The following is a 10,273-nucleotide window of genomic DNA, read 5'->3' on the forward strand; positions in this document are numbered from 1 at the left end:
TTTAAGAGATTTCACTAGGAAACTACATACGGAGCAAAATGAGTGAATCCACGTTCTGAAGTATGTCTATATTCATCCGTATGTAGTACCTCTTAAAAGACTTAAATTTGGGATTTCTTTTCTAACATACTATATTCTTTTGGCATATATTCCCCAAAAAGAGCGAATACCTCCATGCGACTGTACAGCAAAACACAGAATGGATGTTTCTCAACAAAAAAAAATGAAAGTAATTGCAAGTTGTACCCTACTAGCACAGAATGAGAAAACACTACCCAAGATACATATCATTTAAAATCCATTAATAACACATCCAAACATAAAGGGTTGATTCTAAACTGTTTGCCACGCCCCTAAGAAATACTCATCACAACAGCCTCGAGCTGGCTGATAAGTCTACTCATCAGTACTCATTAGAATCACGGAAACGAACCGGGGTCTCCAACACATCGGTGACCCGCTGGACCAGCCACGGGAGACGCACCTGAATCCAGTCAATGTTGCAATTATATTCGAGTACATGAACAGCAATATCCTTTAGCACTATGCTCAGCTCTTCAACTCGGTCTGAGACCAGATCCTCCTCGTCAAGCACTAAGCCCAAGGCTTCCTTAAAGCACTTACTCCGATGTAAGAGCTTAATTGCTGAGTTCTTCATGAGTAGGAGGGCTTCCAGGGCGCCCCGTTCCAGCTTGGCCTCCTGAACCATGAGCTGGGGTAACACATCATGCTCGAGCTTTTGGATTTCCAGCGACAAGCCTGCCACAACCGAGAGGGAATCCAGCTCCGGGCATGCCCAGGACCTCGACTCCATGATCAGCGGGCAGAGGAGTGCATACGACTCGCGCGCTATGCGCACCGACTCCAGAGAGACAAGATTCACCTGCATGTCATTGGAGTGGCCCAGCTCATCGGAGCGGGCCTGCAGGTCTTGGATTTGGGCATGGGAGTGGATTTTGTAGAGCATCTTTTCCTTTTGGCGGCAAAGAAGACTGCAGCATAACAGTTGCTGCTACCAGCTGGTACAGCACAAACAGGGGAGGATTTAATGTCAGGAAGAAACCATACAGCACCAAGCTTCTACTTAATTAGTTAGGACAGCAGCATATTTGCATTGTGCGACAGAATAGTTATTAATATGAAGTGAAAGCAATTCAACCATGTATTCTGATAGGCAACTAAACAAAAAGAATGAATACACTCAATCACCCAAAACAGAAAAATAATTAACAGAGGGAATATAATATAATTTGGTTCAAAGTAGATAGAGATCCCATCATTCATTGTATTATTGTGTGAGCAAGAAAATTGCATCTCCAGAATTAATGCCTCACCATCAAAGGAAACAATAAACTAAACAGCTGGGAAATAATTGCTAATAAAAAATTGCATCCCATGTGCAAGGGCATAGTGAGCACAGAAAACCAAACCAGCATTTACAGTCCTCAAGAAGAAGACTAGAGATTGGTTGGCAAAAGATACATCATCATTGGCAAATATTAGTATCACATATAATAAATAAACCCAAACGATAACCAAATACCTATCCAAACAACAGAGCTGGAAAGCAGCACATATGACTAGAACATTAATCAGCAGCTGCAGGTTAAGTGCTGTGCATAAATATTTTAGGATCCCAAAAAATATTGTTACCTATCCAAACAGAGCTAGAACATGAATATGCAACAAATCTACTACGCTCAAACACAGTTGATAAAAAAAATTAACATTCTGGCATAAACTGAAATCGAACAACATAGCATGAATTCCATCCAAATTAATACCTATCAAGCTAACATGTCCTTTTTCGTTTTCTAGCTTGATATTGTTGATTTTTCGTCCTAATTCGAAATTTCCCCACCAAAAATAGCCCCAATTTTTTTTTGATTTGTTGGCATGATGAAGTTTTGTTGATTTTGATCCATGGATTTGCTTGGTTTCGAGTGGATCTAGCATTTCCCCAAGTTTCCCCATCTTTCATCCACAAAATCCCTCCAATTTTGCCCCCGAAATCATCAATTTCCGCCCAAAATCGCGACAGGCAGAGTTGAGAAACCAAAATCTGACCACAACCAAGCAAACCCTAACTAAAATGTCAGATTGATTCCTTATTACGGATAATCGAACCCTAGGTGGTGTTACCAAACAAACCCTAACTAATTAAATCCTATCCTAGTCGAGGTTCCTCATACGAATACTCAAAGCCAAAGCCAGGCAGGATACAAGACGGCGCTGGATCCGAGACCTATGAACCCGCGCCGCGCCTACCAACCACAATCGGAACGAGCAACTCCGGAGGGAGACCACGCTGGCTGGATCCGAGACCTACGAACCAGCGCCTACCAACCAATCGGAACTCCAAGCTGATCGGGATGTACAAGTGCTCACCTCGGGCGGGGCGGGCGTAAGATCTGGAGAGGACGATGTAGATGATGTGAGATTGAGATTGGGTCGACAGGTTGCGGGGAACGGCAGCGAGGCGATGGAGATGGAGTGCGGGGGAGAGACGGAGGCGGGCGGCTTTTATAGGAGGTAAAAGCACAGAGCCGTGCCTGGCCCGTTTAACCCAGGCCGTGCCCTGCCGCGCCGGGCTGGCCCATTTGGCCAGGTTTGCCAATGAGGCAATAACGATCGATGTTGCGCCCGTGCCTCGACGTGCCTACTCAGGACAAACGGGCCGACGTGCCGACCCATGTAGTGAAGGGGTCGTGCCTGGGCCAAAGAGGCCGGCATGCGTACTTAGCGTGCCTGGCCGGGCCGGACCGTGCTGTGCCTGGCTCGTTGGACCCAGGCTGGGCCGGGCCGGCCAACTTTGCTCGCGCCATCGTTTTCTTGATAGGTTTTTCTATTTTGTTGTGCGATAGTGGGCCGGCGCGATAGTCGGAATCCTTCAGCGAGAGAAATCTTTAGGCTCGTTGAATGCGAGAAATAGCTCCCGCGTTTGAGCAATCCATTGTCAATTGGGTGAAAACGGAGTGGGCTGATTTCTACCATATTTTACCTTCATTTTCATGCCTTTTATCAGAGAATTATATTGTCTCAAAAAGCAAATTATTCTAATCTAAGAGGGTGTTTGTTTCCAGGGACTTATTGGTCTAGGGACTTAAAAAAGTCCCTATAAGTCCCATCTAAACCAAATAGGAGGGACTTATAGGGACTTAAAGTGGGCATTTGGGCCTTATGAAATAAGACTCTCAAGGAGAGTCTTATAGGGACTTATAGTTGTAATATGGTCTTTTAGTCCATGTTAAGTCCCAGGAACCAAACAGGTAGGGACTTTTTAGGGACTTGGGACTTATAAGTTAGGACTTAAAAATGTCCTAGGACTTATGAACCAAACAGGGCCTAAGAACCAAAAAATTAGCACTAGTGAAAAAAAAGCCTAAGCTCAATATATTCAAAGAACCAACATTACAAAAAACAACCCAAACAAACAAGAAATCAAAAACAAACATCTGGGGTATCTCCGACAACAACCTTCAGGACAAGGGGATGGCGCGCCGGTGCCGACGTTGCTCCTCTGTAGAGCCGGCAAGACTTTTTATCTTGCGGTCAGGAAGTCAACCACCTATGGACGAACCAACGCCCTGGAGCAGTTACCACAGCTGCTTCCAGGGGAAAGGTGACCAAAGGACGCATGGACGACCACAGGTCTTCGATCCAGTGGCGAAGCTATGTTGAGGCCAGGGGACCCACCCACCCAACTTTGGAGAAAAGTGAGAAGATTTTTTGAAGGGCCTAGATGAGAGGAAAATTAGTGTTGTGCCCCCCAGATCTTTGTCATCTACCTTTGCCCCCTAGTGGCTTTTGTCTTGCTCTGCCACTGCTTGGATCCACCATCTTCTATCGAAATAGACTGACAGATCCTCAAGCTTGGACGCCGTCCGGGAGCGAAACTACCTTTCGCTAATTGAGATATGGATATGGGGGAGTATAAATTTGTGTGGAAATGAATAGGAAAGAAGATACTACCATGGGGGCACAAATAAAAAGTGGAAAATCGTTGGAACTCAAAAAACTATTGAACTTCAAAGAAATATAGAATAAAATCCAAAAAGACAATTGCTAAGGTGACTGTAACTATTATGATATATCACAATAATGTATACTATTATGCGTGATTTTTATTTTTGGCAGCATATACAAGTATAAGTTCAAGGACATTTGAGTTAGCCCATGTATCTAGTCTGGTCTAGAGTTGGCTATACATGAAAAAACACAATATGCATGTGCAGATATGAAAATTATGTTCCCCAATTTCATTTTCGTTTCCGCTTTTGTTCCCCAAATTAGTTTTCGTCTCATATTTACAATTCGCTTCCATCCTAAGGTAGAACGGGTGCAAATTTTTCGCTTCGTGTTCATCCCCATGTCTGTACAATAGTTCTTCATTTCACGGATAGCCTTCTTTCTTGGGGTGCCGAACTAACGTGCCCGCCCATTCGCATTGCCCAAAGTTGGTAGCGACTCCCCAAAAACATCCGAAAAATACTTGGTGATAAAGTGGGACCGAACTCGCGGCGCATGACTCATGACTGCGTGTCCTAAGACGCAAGAGCTGAATAAATTTTATTAATAATAAGCAGCGCAAACTTGTAAGGAGCAACTCCAGCGGCATAAAATTCCTAAAAATGTCGGGCACGGGAGGGAGCGAACTCGACACATCCTGTCAGTCAACGCTGTTACATAGCCGCCAATGGAAAGCATAATATTGGTGTCTAAATATGCATTGCGGTGCATAATATTGGTGTCTAAATATTTATAGGTGCGCCATTACTAAGTTGACATAGTAATGTCGCACCTTTACAAAGTGCGTCATACCTATGTGTACGACTGGATCACACCTTGGTCAAACTTATTATGGCGCACTTTGCATAGGTGCGCCATTACTATGTCAAACTTAGTAATGGCGCACCTATACAAAGTGCGCCATTACTAACTTTGACCAAGGTTTGACCAAGTCATATATATAGTAATGACGCACTTTGTAAAGGTGCGCCATTACTAAATGCACCCCCTGACCGCCTTTTCAGTTTAAAATAAAAATAAAATAAAATGATGGAAATGTCAAAAAAATAAAAGAAAATAAGTTTCCTATGTGATATGTTGTCTAGTTGTTGGGAAAATTTACAAATATGAATTTCGACTTTATTTGCAAAATCTCTCTGCAATTTAGTAAAATGGGCATAACTTTTGCATATGAACTCGGATTAAAAAGTTTTTTATATGAAAAATCATCTACTCGAAAAGTTACATCCGAATTCAACTGGGGGAACCCCGTTGAAGATTTTTAGAATCCCCAAAAACCTAACAGAATAAAAGATACGGGGCTTTTAAGATCTAGAGGGTTTAGGGCGTGTCAGGAGAAGGGGGAGGTGGGCGGAGAAAGGGCTGGTGACGGCAAGGTGGAGCAGCCTAGTTTAGTTGAGGACTGCAGCGCGGCTCCTGGACAGCACAGTGGTGGAGCTCGTCGTGGCTAGGGTTGTTGCGCGGCGACCGGCGCAACTAGATCTGCGTGTCAGGAGAAGGGGCAGGTGGGCGGAGAAGGGGCTGGTGACGGCAAGGTGGAGCAGCCTAGTTTAGTTGAGGACTGCGGCGTGGCTCCCGGACCGCACGGTGGTGGAGCTCGTCATGGCTAGGGTTGTTGCGCGGCGACCGATGCAACTAGATCTGCGTGTCAGGAGAAGGGGGAGGTGGGCGGAGAAGGGGCTGGTGACGGCAAGGTGGAGCAGCCTAGTTTAGTTGAGAACTGCGACGCGGCTCCCGGACCGCACGGTGGAGGATCTCGTCGTGGCTAGGGTTGTTGTGCGGCGACCGACGCAACTAGATCTGCGTGTCAGGAGAAGGGGGAGGTGGGCGGAGAAGGAGCTGGTGACGGCAAGGTGGAGCAGCCTAGTTTAGTTGAGGACTGCGGCGCGGCTCCCGAACCGCACGGTGGAGGAGCTCGTCGTGGCTAGGGTTGTTGTGCGGCGACCGACGCAACTAGATCTGCGTGTCAGGAGAAGGGGCTGGTGACGGCAAGGTGGTGTTGGAAATATGCCCTAGAGGCAATAATAAAATGGTTATTATTATATTTCTTTGTTCATGATAATTGTCTATTGTTCATGCTATAATTGTGTTATCCGGAAATCGTATACATGTGTGAATACATAGACCACAACATGTCCCTAGTAAGCCTCTAGTTGACTAGCTCGTTGATCAACAGATAGTCATGGTTTCCTGACTATGGACATTGGATGTCATTGATAACGGGATCACATCATTAGGAGAATGATGTGATGGACAAGACCCAATCCTAAGCATAGCACAAAGATCGTGTAGTTCGTTTGCAAGAGCTTTTCCAATGTCAAGTATCTTTTCCTTAGACCATGAGATCGTGTAACTCCCGGATGCCGTAGGAGTGCTTTGGGTGTACCAAACGTCACAACGTAACTAGGTGACTATAAAGATACACTACAGGTATCTCTGAAAGTGTTTGTTGGGTTGACATGGATCAAGACTGGGATTTGTCACTCCGTATGACGAAGAGGTATCTCTGGGCCCACTCGGTAATGCATCATCATAATGAGCTCAAAGTGACCAAGTGGTTGGTCACGGGATCATGCATTACGGTCCGAGTAAAGTGACTTGCCGGTAACGAGATTGAACGAGGTATTGGGATACCGACGATTGAATCTCGGGCAAGTAACGTACCGATTGACAAAGGGAATTGAATACGGGATTGATTGAATCCTCGACATCGTGGTTCATCCGATGAGATCATCGTGGAACATGTGGGAGCCAACATGGGTATCCAGATCCCGCTGTTGGTTATTGACCGGAGAGTCGTCTCGGTCATGTCTGCATGTCTCCCGAACCCGTAGGGTCTACACACTTAAGGTTCGGTGACGCTAGGGTTGTAGAGATACTAGTATGCGGAAACCCGAAAGTTGTTCAGAGTCCCGAATGAGATCCTGGACATCAGGAGGAGTTCCGGAATGGTCCGGAGGTGAAGAATTATATATAGGAAGTCCAGTTTCAGCCACCGGGAAAGTTTCGTGGGTCCACCGGGTGGGGCCACCTATCCCGGAGGGCCCCATGGGCTGAAGTGGGAGGGGAACTAGCCCCTGGTGGGCTGGTGCGCCCCCCATGGGCCTCCCCCTGCGCCTAGGGTTGGAAACCCTGGGGGTGGGGGGCGCCCCACCTGGCTTGGGGGGCAAGTTTCCCCCCTTGGCCGCCGCCCCCCCATGTAGATGGGATCCCCAGGGCCGGCGCCCCCCCAGGGGGCCTATATATAGTGGGGGGAGGGAGGGCAGCAGTACCCTAGCCCCTGGCGCCTCCCTCTCCCTCCCGTGACACCTCTCCCTCCCGCTTGCGCTTGGCGAAGCCCTGCCGGGATCCCCGCTACTTCCACCACCACGCCGTCGTGCTGCTGGATCTCCATCAACCTCTCCTTCCCCCTTGCTGGATCAAGAAGGAGGAGACGTCTTCCCAACCGTACGTGTGTTGAATGCGGAGGTGTCGTCCGTTCGGCGCTCGGTCATCGGTGATTTGGATCACGACGAGTACGACTCCATCAACCCCGTTCACTTGAACGCTTCCGCTCGCGATCTACAAGGGTATGTAGATGCACTCCTTCCCTCTCGTTGCTAGTACACTCCATAGATGGATCTTGGTGATGCGTAGAAAGTTTTAAAATTCTTCTACAATCCCCAACAGTGGCATCATGAGCCAGGTTTATGCGTAGTTACTATGCACGAGTAGAACAGAAAGCAGTTGTGGGCATAGATCATGTCAATTTACTTGCCGCTACTAGTCTTATCTTGATTCGGCGGCATCGTGGGATGAAGCGGCCCGGACCGACCTTACACGTACGCTTACGTGAGACATGTTCCACCGACTGACATGCACTAGTTGCATAAGGTGGCTAGCGGGTGTCTGTCTCTCCCACTTTAGCGGATTCGATGAAAAGGGTCCTTATGAAGGGTAAATAGTAATTGGCATATCACGTTGTGGTTTTACGTAGGTAAGAAACGTTCTTGCTAGAAACCTATAGAAGCCACGTAAAAACATGCAACAACAATTAGAGGACGTCTAACTTGTTTTTGCAGCAAGTGTCATGTGATGTGATATGGCCAGAAGATGTTATGAATGATATATGTGATGTATGAGATTGATCATGTTCTTGTAATAGGAATCACGACTTGCATGTCGATGAGTATGACAACCGGCAGGAGCCATAGGAGTTGTCTTTATTTTTTGTATGACATGCGTTTCATTGAATAACGCCATGTAAATTACTTTACTTTATTGCTAAACACGTTAGCCATAGAAGTAGAAGTAATCGTTGGCGTGACAACTTCATGAAGACACGATGTTGGAGATCATGGTGTCATGCCGGTGACGAAGATGATCATGGCGCCCCGAAGATGGAGATCAAAAGGAGCAAAATGATATTGGTCATATCATGTCACTACTTGATTCCATGTGATGTTTATCATGTTTTACTTCTTATTTGCTTAGTACGACGGTAGTAAATAAGATGATCCCTTATAATAATTTCAAGAAAGTGTCCCCCCTAACTATGCACCGTTGCGAAGGTTCGTTGTTTCGAAGCACCACGTGATGATCGGGTGTGATAGATTCTAACGTTCGCATACAACGGGTGTTGATGAGCCTAGCATGTACAGACATGGCCTCGGAACACACGCAATACACTTAGGTTGACTTGACGAGCCTAGCATGTACAGACATGGCCTCGGAACACGGAAGACCGAAAGGTCGAGCATGAGTCGTATAGAAGATACGATCAACATGAAGATGTTCACCAATGTTTGACTAGTCCGTCTCACGTGATGATCGGACACGGCCTAGTTGACTCGGATCATGTTTCACTTAGATGACTGGAGGGATGTCTATCTGAGTGGGAGTTCATTGAATAATTTTATTAGATGAACTTAATTATCATGAACTTAGTCTAAAATCTTTACAATATGTCTTGTAGATCAAATGGCCCACGTTGCCCTCAACTTCAACGCGTTCCTAGAGAAAACCAAGCTGAAAGATGATGGCAACAACTATACGGACTGGGTCCGGAACCTGAGGATCATCCTCATAGCTGCCAAGAAAGATTATGTCCTAGAAGCACCGCTAGGTGACGCACCCATCCCAGAGAACCAAGACGTTATGAACGCTTGGCAGTCACGTGCTGATGATTACTCCCTCGTTCAGTGCGGCATGCTTTACAGCTTAGAACCGGGGCTCCAAAAGCGTTTTGAGCAACACGGAGCATATGAGATGTTCGAAGAGCTGAAAATGGTTTTCCAAGCTCATGCCCGGGTCGAGAGATATGAAGTCTCCGACAAGTTCTTCAGTTGTAAGATGGAGGAAAACAGTTCTGTCAGTGAGCACATACTCAAAATGTCTGGGTTGCACAACCGCTTGACTCAGCTGGGAGTTAATCTCCCGGATGACGCGGTCATTGACAGCATCCTTCAGTCGCTTCCACCGAGCTACAAGAGCTTTGTGATGAACTTCAATATGCAGGGGATGGAAAAAACCATTCCTGAGGTATATTCAATGTTGAAATCAGCGGAGGTAGAAATCAGAAAGGAACATCAAGTGTTGATGGTGAATAAAACCACTAAGTTCAAGAAAGGCAAGGGTAAGAAGAACTTCAAGAAGGACGGCAAGGGAGTTGCCGCGCCCGGTAAGCCAGTTGCCGGGAAGAAGCCAAAGAATGGACCCAAGCCTGAGACTGAGTGCTTTTATTGCAAGGGAAGTGGTCACTGGAAGCGGAACTGCCCCAAGTACTTAGCGGACAAGAAGGCCGGCAACACCAAAGGTATATGTGATATACATGTAATTGATGTGTACCTTACCCGTACTCGTAGTAGCTCCTGGGTATTTGATACCGGTGCGGTTGCTCATATTTGTAACTCAAAACAGGAGCTGCGGAATAAGCGGAGACTGGCGAAGGACGAGGTGACGATGCGCGTCGGGAATGGTTCCAAGGTCGATGTGATCGCCGTCGGCACGCTACCTCTACATTTACCTACGGGATTAGTTTTAAACCTCAATAATTGTTATTTAGTGCCAGCTTTGAGCATGAACATTGTATCTGGATCTCGTTTAATGCGAGATGGCTATGTAGGAGATATGCCCTAGAGGCAATAATAAATGTTATTGATTATCTCCTTGTTCATAATTATGTTTATGTTCCATGCTATAACTGCTGTGGTTCCCGAGCCCGTATATCCATAAAGGCTCTGGGGAGAACCCATATGCACGTGTG

General features: G+C 46.4%; 1 long non-coding RNA gene across 1 annotated transcript; it reads right to left on the minus strand.

Moving 5' to 3' along the window:
• Positions 1-261: 261 nt before the first annotated feature.
• LOC141021170 (uncharacterized) lies at positions 262-2,494 on the minus strand. Its single transcript, XR_012181208.1, has 2 exons — positions 2,389-2,494; positions 262-1,019 (listed from the first exon to the last, which is right to left on the minus strand). It is a non-coding gene; the product is annotated as an uncharacterized lncRNA (long non-coding RNA).
• Positions 2,495-10,273: the final 7,779 nt, after the last annotated feature.

Source organism: Aegilops tauschii, chromosome 4 (assembly GCF_002575655.3).
Source record: "Aegilops tauschii subsp. strangulata cultivar AL8/78 chromosome 4, Aet v6.0, whole genome shotgun sequence".
Lineage (NCBI taxonomy): Eukaryota > Viridiplantae > Streptophyta > Magnoliopsida > Poales > Poaceae > Aegilops > Aegilops tauschii.